General features: G+C 34.8%; 1 non-coding gene across 1 annotated transcript; it reads right to left on the bottom strand.

Moving 5' to 3' along the window:
* Positions 1–3,693: 3,693 nt before the first annotated feature.
* On the bottom strand, positions 3,694–3,800 carry LOC141679752 (small nucleolar RNA R71). The gene has a single exon (XR_012558175.1). It is a non-coding gene; the product is annotated as a small nucleolar RNA R71 (small nucleolar RNA).
* Between the last annotated feature and the right edge of the window lie 6,256 nt (positions 3,801–10,056).

The raw sequence follows: 10,056 nt of genomic DNA, 5'->3' as shown, positions 1-10,056 counted from the left end.
GGCCAGAAAATCTCGTCGAATTTTCCGACGTCGCCACGCTCGTTTTTCCGGCCATGTCGTTCAAGTTATCATTTTTTAATCATATATATACCAATAGATTCGTTTTCAACGATCTATAATCTAATGTAATCAATTTAAATCAATAACCCTTGAATCAAAAACGCCTAAAAATCAATTAAGAACATTCAAACCTTTAAACCCTAATTTAATTAGTTCGAAGATCAAACCCCTTTTTCTATATGTTATTGAACTCCAAATTCAACATATAATAAACAAAAATGACCAGGACAAAATTATCTACAAGATACAATCATCAAATCATACAAAGAACATCAAAATCAAAAATTCATATATTAATTATTAATTAATTCGAATTAAAATAATTAAATAAGAAAAAACCCTTTATTTCTGCACTGAAATTGTTGGTGGATTCTGAAAGTACTTTTTGAGAGCTTCGATTCGGTTATTCGCACGCTTAATTTTGATTGCAGTAACGCCTTCGTTTTATAGGTTTGATTTTGAAGAACGCGACGAATATCCGGTTTTTCTCTATAAATTATATGTTTTAACTGTTTGTTTATGATTATACGAATAAAATAAAACAAGAAAAAACACTATTTATAGTTCTAGAATATTAATACCCGTTGGATTATATTGGATCCGAAAATAGATTATTTAGCTGCTAAGTAATAATAAAAATGATCTGATTTGATATCAGTTTTGGATAATTATCAAAACTGGGCTTCTTATAAAACACTTTACGAGAAGATAATGTAAAAATATCCCGTCTTTCGAGAATACGGGTTTTATTGATCTATCGAAATAACTATCGTATCAAAAATTTTACACCGGGACTTGTACGGGTCAATCGTACTCCGGATCGAATCGAAAAAGTCAAAATATGGAAAATGTTCAAAATAATCTGATTAGGTTAGGAAGGAGTTTTCCGAAGAGTTTCGGGTTGTAAAAACACATAAACGGTTGATGTTGGACGATTCCTGGTTTTATAAAAAAGTTTTATAATTATTTAGAAAATAATTATTAAATCTATAAAACATTTATAAAATCATATAGCAATCCAAAAATTACCAGAAAAATACCAAAATTATCTATACTTTATTCTGGACATATTAAAATTAAAATACTCAAATTTTATCACATATAAACATCTAAATATCAATACCAATTATAAGATAATTCACCAAAACTCAAATAATAATCACATAATAATTATTTATTGATAAAAATAATTACACGATATATCCCGGATATTACATCTTTCCCTCCTTAAAAGCTGTCCCCGGAATCTCCTAAGTAAACAAATGAGGGTACTTTTCTCGCATATCACTTTGTAGTTCCCAGGTTGACTATTCAACCTTTGGGTTTCTCCACAATACTCTTTCTAAATTTACAACTTTATTTCCTACCACATTCTCTTTCTTTTCTAAAATCTCTATTAAATTCTCTACATACGATAAATCTGCCTGAAGTTCTATCGACTCATATTTAACTACATGCCTAGAGTCTGGATTATATTTCTTAAGCATCGATACATAAAATATATTATGAATGTGCTCCATTGTTAAGTGGCATTTATGTCCACTTAGAATGCTCTATAAAGGCTTGAATTGGTATTTTGTACACGAGTTGTTTGTGTTTTTGATACGTTTTTGTAGTGTTTTGCATTTCAGGCATATATAAAGGAATGAGGAGATTTAGCATTGCTTTGGTCCTAAATTGGTGTTAGGAAGGTGTCATAGATGTTGCTCATGAATCGCCATCAAAAACCAGCCAAGAAAACAAGATAATGAATTTTCTCCAGAAGATCAGCGTGCTCGCGCTGTGATAGCGCGCGGCCGCACCAGATGAACAGAGACACAACACGCTCACGCCGGGACAGCGCGCGCCGGCGCCGGGACAGCGCGCGCCGGCGGCGCCGGCGTCGGGCCGAATTCTGAGAATCCTGTTGCAAGTAGAAGATGAATTTTCTGGGATTCTGGATTGATTGGGCTGCTATTTAAAGACTATATAAAGATGTTTTTCATAACAGGGATGAAGGAGAAGACAACGAGAAGACCTAGGAGCACAAATACAACCAAGGCCAAGAGGATCCAGTTTATTCTTGTGATTCTTTGTTTAAGTTATAATCTTGGATGCTAGTTTTCTTGTTTTGTTGAACCTATACTCTTGTTAAATGTACTTTGATTATTATTCAGTTTATAAAGACTTAGTTTATTATACCATGCTTTCATCAGAACCCACGGTGATGATGAGTTCAGTTATGGGCTAATTGTTATCATGGGGTTCTAACATATTTACTTATGGATTTCATTAGTTAATTAGTTTCGATATCTTATTGCATGGTGATTGTATGATATCCTAGTATTGGTTGTGCTTATTGGTCTGATGAGTGTCGCGAACTTATAAGATAGCGTGTTAATCTCTATTAAAACGAAAGTGAATATAGGGGTTTAGAACTTGCCATGCTAGCATAGGTTCATGTCATTTTTATGCATGATTCGTAGGTAATTTTAACCATCTTACTTTCCCTATATAATCATGATAGATAACTTATGCTTAAACCATTATGTTGTCAAATTCTATAGACATATAGGGTCTCAATATAATTGTTGTCTATTCATCTTCTATCTCTTTTGTGGATGTCTGGTTGTAGGGTATTCATGCAACGAAAGTTGGCGTTTACTAGTTTCGTGTTATCTGATTAGTTGTCATCACCATTGCATGCTAAGGTTAAGAACAAAAGGCTGTTGAATGAAGTAGTAATGAAGTTAGAATCTCATGTTTGTCTCATATAGTAAATCAAACCTTTTAATCTCTTAGTTCATTGCATCTTAGTTAATCGTAGTTATAAACAATCTCAACTTGTTATCATCTTAGCATTGAATAATAACCATATCGTTGTTGCATAAGTGCAGAGATTGAAATTAACCTAAACTAGTCCATGTGGGAACGAATTAGAATTAATTCTATATTACTTGCGAACGCGTATACTTGCATGAATATTAGCACGTGTTTTCATCCTAACAAGTTTTTGGCACCGCTGCCGGGGACTCGGTGTTAAATTTTAGTTTATGTGCTTGACATCAGTGGTCGTTAAAGTTCAGTGACTCAGATATTTTACTTACTTGTTTGTTTTTTGCTTTTTCAGGTTCTCTAGAGAGCGTTTATGCTAACGCTTTCTCGATCTTGAAAAAAAACACTGGATAAATTGGAGGAAGAAGTTTTAGTAGAGGAAGAAGTTCTTGTTGAGGAGGAGAAAGTTGAAGAAGAAGCTCTTGTTGTAATGGGTGAACTAGAAGCGAATACAAAGGATTTGATGGACTATTCTCAGCCGAAGATCAATGATATTCAGTCTAGCATTGTCAGACCAGCTATCGTGGCTAACACTTTTGAAAACAAGGCTAGCACGATTCAGATGGTGCAGAACTCGGTCCAGTTTGGGGGTTCTCCGACTGAAGATACCAATATGCATATTAGAGATTTCATCGAGATCTGCGACACTATCAAATTCATCAATATTTCTGAAGATGCTATGAAGTTGAGGCTTTCACATTCTCTCTGAGAGATAAAGCTAAGTGCTAGTTGCATTCTCTACCACCAGGCTCTATCACCAAGTGGGAAGATATTGCTTAGAAGTTTCTCACTAAATTCTTTCCTATGGCAAAGACAGCTGCAATCAAGAATGCTCTTACTCAATTTGTGTAGCAATCAGGATAATCTTTGTGTGAAGCTTGGGATCGTTATAAGGAGATACTTAGAAAGGGTCCTCATCATGGGATGCCTGACTGGATGATCATAAACTGCTTTTATAATGGTTTGGGTGCGACTTCTAGACCCATGCTTGATGCAGCATCGGGTGGAGCCTTATGGGCTAAGAGCTATGATGAAGCTTATGATTTGATTGAAGTGATGGCTGCTAATGAATACCAGAACCCTTCTCAGAGACTAACTTAAGGCAAAGTAGCAAAAATTCTGGAGGTAGGTGCAGCTACAGTTATAGCTGCTCAGCTTAAGGCTTTGACGATGAAGGTGGATTCTTTGGCTAATTATGTAGTTAATCAGATCAATAGTGTATATGAGCTTTGTGCTGATGTCCATGAGACAGAGCAGTGTGCTATTTCTAGTGAATTAGCTCAGTTTGTGAGCAACTTTCAGAGGTCGCAGCAACCAGTTCTAGCCACCTATCATCCCAACAACCGCAATCATCCTTACTTCAGCTGGAGCAACACTCAGAATTCGGTGCAGCAGCCTTATCAGCAGTATGTAGAAAAGAAATACAACCTTCCTGGTTTTCAGCAACCGCAATATGCACCAAGACAATAACTCCAACTACAACAATCTAATGAAAAATCTGAATTGGAGGAGTTGAGGCTCATGTGCAAGAGCCAAGTGGTTTCTATTAAGACCTTGGAAAATTAAATTGGGCAGATTGCCAATGCCTTGCTGAATTGATAACCTGGTACACTCCCTAGTGACACAGAAGTGCCAGGGAAGAAGAAAGCAAAAGAGTAGGTTAAGGAAATTACATTGTGGTCTGGGAAGGTTGTGAATCCCGAAAAATCTCAAGTTTCGGAAGATAAAGCTGTGGCTGAAGAAAATGAGCAGAAGGAATTAGAAGTGGAACCAAACAAGAAAACTATGGAACACACTCCTTCTGAGGGTAATATAGGGGAGAAACAGGTCTATCCTCCACCTCTTTTTCCTAAAAGGCTGTAGAAGCAAAAGTTGGATAAGTAGTTTGTGAAGTTTCTGGAGGTGTTCAAGAAATTTCATATCAACATACCTTTTGCTGAAGCTCTTGAACAGATGCCTAACTAGACCGTAGCTCTCACAGAGAAATGCAGTGTTGTGCTACAACAGAAGTTGCCTCCGAAGCTTAAAGATCCTGGAAGCTTCACTATTCCTTGCACCATCAGAAAAGTGTCATTCGACAAATGCTTATATGACTTGGGGGCTAACATCAATCTGATGCCTTTGTCTATCTTCAAGAAGTTTGACTTACCTAATCCAAAGCCTACTTATATGTCCTTGCAGTTGGCCGATCGTTCTATAACATATCCACGTGGCATTGTGGAGGATGTCTTTGTCAAAGTGGACAAACTCATCTATCCTGCTGATTTTGTAATTCTTGATTTCAAGGAGGATAAGAAGATTCCCATAATTCTGGGAAGACCATTCTTGGCTACGGGCCGAACCTTGATTGATGTGTAGAAGGGTGAGCTCACTATGCGAGTACTGGATCAGGATATGACTTTTAATGTGTTCAACGCCATGAAATTCCCTACAGATAATGAGGAGTGCTTAAAAGTGGAATTGGTCGATTCTGTGGTTACTTCAGAACTTGATCAAATGCTAAGGTCTGATGCTTTAGAAAAGGCCTTGTTGAAAGAGATGTGTCCTAAGTCAAATCATGTATGATGATTTAGGAATAACTTTTATGTAATCTGTTTTGATTTCATTGATATTAATAAAAGACTTGTTTTTTTTATTGCGGGCTCTATCTATTTAAATGTTTAAATAAGATATACCACAGTTTAGAGTAAAGCTTTTTATGGATTGTGATGAGATCATAATAATGAGACCTAAAAGATGATAACTCTAAACTTAAATAGTTCCTGGTCGTAGGATTATTAACTGGTAATTAATAATCCGCAAAGATCGGTGCAAAGTATGTTCACTGAACATGACTCACACAGCTGAACAACTGATGGAGTTCACTCACGTGTCAGCAGTTGTTCACATAGTGATAGTTGTACAAGTATTCTTAGACTTGAGGTCATCATAGTCATCTTGTGTACACTAAACTATGCTTTGTTTTAGTTCTTAGTCTCAAGGGACAATTATAAGGGCTCTACTGGGTATAGGAATTTGTACACGAAGATAGTGTATGATCAATAAAGGATCTACCCCTTCCAGTAAAGGAAGAGAATGTTTAATGCTGATCCACTTATGTTAGTTCAGGAATCTCTGGCCAGAGTGAATGAAATTAGAAAGGAGTTTCTAATTTACATTAAATAGAACTAAGCATAGTGAATGGGAAGCAAGTGATTAAATAAGATAGGCTTGACACAAGTTCCATGCCTTATATTTAATCGTGACATTGCAGGGTAGAAGGAATTAATTGTACGGTAACTACTCACTGAATAGGTTCTTGGTATTCTAAGCAGTGAATTCGTATTATCCGGATAGTCGCGATATGCTGAGAAGTATCCCTCACGATGTAGAATAAATATGATTAATTAATCATATTTAATGAATTAGAGAATTTATATCAATAATGATAAAATAGTTTTATTATTATTTATTTCTACTACCGGCTTAATATTGAACCTACAGGGTCACACCATAAAAGAGAATGATTTAATGGTGGAGAAATTAATTAATAATGGCTGATAATTATTTATTTATGAAATAAATAATTAATTGGCAAATTTAATAATTGATTAAATAAGATTTAATTGATTATAGATTAATTAATAAAAGGTTCTTAATATTATTAATTAATAATTTAATTTTTGGAAATTAAATCAAGAGAGAGAATTATTTCTAAAGTGTTTAGAAAAAGGATTAATAATTAAAAGGTGTTTTAATTATTAATGAGAATAATAAAGAGTTAATAATAATAATATTTAATGGGAAAATTTTCAACTGGAAATTTTGCCTATAAATATACTATTATAAACCCTATTTTTGCCTCAACCTAAATTTTTTACAAAACCCTAATTCTCTCCACCTCCTCCTTCTCCATTACATCGTTTTCTTGGTGGATACCGGTGGAGTGCTTCACACTTGAGGAGCAGCTGCTAAGGATCTCCGCTCGTGGTTCTTGGATCGCTATTAAAGACCTCCATCTTTCCATTAATGTAAAGCTTCTTAATGTAAACATACTGAACTACGAATTAAATATTATTTTTCGCATGGATCCTGCGGAGGGTTTCGGTTTTTTTTTAAGATTTAAATTTACGTTTTCGTTGTGTTTATGTGCTAAAAACCCTTCAATGGCATCAGAGCTACTTGTGAAAAGTTTTTAATTCGTTTATGTGTTTAATTGTTTTCGATATATGAGCATGTACGTGATTCGCCATGATTTAATGTTGATACAATATGCTTATATATGTATGGTTTTGAATATATGATATTCATGTGAGTTGTATAATCATAAGATGATTATGTAATCTGTATATTTACTGATATATACATGATTTATGTTTATTCTAATTATGAAAATCATATTAGATACGGATTCTGAATTGGCTGCTGCAGATTTGCTGAAATCTGGATCTGGTGTCCGATTTATGCAAACGAATACCCTATTCCATAGGTAAACGAGCGTCTGAACAAAACTGATAGCTATTGCTATCAACGACTCGTGTGTAAGGCGTTTGACGTCGTTTACTGCCCTTAAACAGTGATTCTTCTTTTTCTGATTTCATTCTGATTTTTCTGATTTTTGTCATATTTTTTTTGTATGATTAGATCATGGATAATATGATATGTTAAGATCAGATTATGTGTTTTAACAAGCTTCTATGTGTTGTATGATCATGGTGGATGGTTATGGCTTTTCGACCTTAGTGTAATGGTTTTGGTTTTGGTTTTAAATACGACTTGCATGTCGTTAATCTTTGTAATCATAAATCTCGAATGTAACTCGAGTTATTCTTGTAAGTTCATTAGATTAGTTTTACTTTCAATCTATGTAATGTAATTGAAGACTCAAGAAGGCTATCCAATGGAGGTGATACAAAGAAGAAGACGAGGCATACAAGTAGTCTAAACAAAGAAGAAGACTTATGTAATAAGTAGTTGTATTTATTTTCATCACCATATTAGATTGACCTTGATCTTTATCATGAGCTTGATAAAGATCACATAGGATGGGGCCATAACTAAACACATTTACTTTATTACACTTTACATTTACTTGTTTATTTAATTTTATATATGAGATATATGCCTATGTTTACCATGCGATGATAGATTTAGGTGAACTTAAATCAATATAAGGCGTACTCTAGAAAATCTAGAATATGAATCGTTTCTTACCTTAACAATAATATTATGAAACACATAATTAAATATGAATTTTCAATATTGAGAGAAAGGATGATTCTGTCAACAACAGATTTCTATATGTAAGAAAGGGTTATTAAGTGACGCCTCTTGACAATGCTCCACCCGATCTGGGAATCATCTGATTATGGATTATTGATTTGAAATATTTAATTTAAAAGGAAGAATCTCTTTATAATATGATTATGATTGTAACGTAATATAATCTCTCTAAAATTAAATAATATCGAGTATTAATTGGCCAATGACACAACGGGCTTGTGTCGGTCAAAGCCTTCCAACATGGTAGAAAGTAGTTCTTATTTTTGAATCATTATCGTTTCGTGCTACAGCCGAGGGCTTTGATTTCGAAATAAGAAATACTTGTCTATTACATAGAGATGTGTACATTGAATGAAAATCTAAAGGTCGTTACGTGCCACAGCCGTGGGCTGTTGGAGACTGATTCAAATTGTACGAAATGTTGGGTTAGACTTGACTTAGAATATTGAGTTTGTCGTGCCAGCCGTGACTAAATTATTCAAGAGGCTAAAGTTATATTAGGGAATAACATAAGATGTAATTGACAAGAGTTGTCTGCCTATTGAACATCACATGACGTTTCGTGCCACAACCGAGGTTCTGTGATGGAATGTAGGATCCCTATTCCCACTAGCATTATGAATGCTTAATTTTCACTTAGGGGGTTGAATAAATTAGATAAACTAGTGGGAGACACTTATGAATAAAGACCCGATTCATATAGTGTTTTGAAATGAAATTGAATATTTGCTAAGTGTTGTTATGTGTTTATCATTTACAGATTTACTATATTCGTCATGTCTTCTGCACTATCACTCTGGAGCATACTAGATGCTCACAAGTTGACTGGTCCTAATTTAGCTGTTTGTTTTCACTATAACAAGTTGGGGAACTGGAAGAGGAACTGCAAGGTTTACCTTGCAGAGTTGAAGAAGAAGAAGGATAGTGAGACTACCGCTTCTGATTCAGGTATGTTCATGATCGAAGTTAATATGTCACTAAGTCAAATTTCTACTTGGGTATTAGATACCGCCTCTGGTTCTCATATTTGCAATTCGTTGCAGGGACTAAGGAGAAGTAGGACTCTTGAAGAAGATGAGGTGATTCTACGGATGGGAAATGGAGGAAGAGTTGCTGCTGAAGCTGTAGGATCATTTCATTTACATATGCCTACGGGCAAGACTATTGTTCTAAATAATTGTTATTTTGTTCCCTCGATTGTGAGGAATATTATTTCTATTCCATGTTAGACTTGGCTGGATTTTCGTTTGTTATTCAGAATAATAAATGTTCAATTCTTAGAGATAACGTTCTTTATGGAAGTGGTATTTTATACAATGGTCTGTATGTATGTGACATAGAGCATAATTTACTACAAATTGAACATACTAATAAAAGAAAAATGGATGATGAAAATCTCACTTTCTTGTGGCACTGCGGACTTGGTCATATTGGTGAAAATAGACTTCGGATATTGCATAAGGAAGGGTTACTTGACCCCTTTGATTTTGAATCATATCCTACATGCGAGTCTTGTCTATTGGGTAAAATGACCAAATCTCCATTTAGTGGACATGGAGAGAGGGCTGCAGATTTGCTAGGATTGGTACACACAGATGTATGTAGACCAATTTCTACGCAAGCCATGGGTGAATTTTTATACTTTATTGCTTTCATACTTAGTTAACCGATACACGCTCCTGATTTGCTAATTCTACTGTCATAATCTCACTTAGAGATTTAATTAAACAATTTAACTTATCAACAAAGTCTTGAGAAATAAATGATCAAGTTGCTCCCGAATCTACAAGAACTTTAGCACATAAAGAATTCACAGTAAGCGTACCTACCATAACATCAGTGTCCATAATAGCATCCTTCACAAACATGTCATATACTCTAGCTCTGGGAGGTGCATTCACTACTGGAGTAACTCCAATG

The sequence above is a fragment of the Apium graveolens genome, chromosome 1 (assembly GCF_009905375.1).
Source record: "Apium graveolens cultivar Ventura chromosome 1, ASM990537v1, whole genome shotgun sequence".
Lineage (NCBI taxonomy): Eukaryota > Viridiplantae > Streptophyta > Magnoliopsida > Apiales > Apiaceae > Apium > Apium graveolens.
This window is presented reverse-complemented; position numbering and strand designations above follow the sequence as displayed.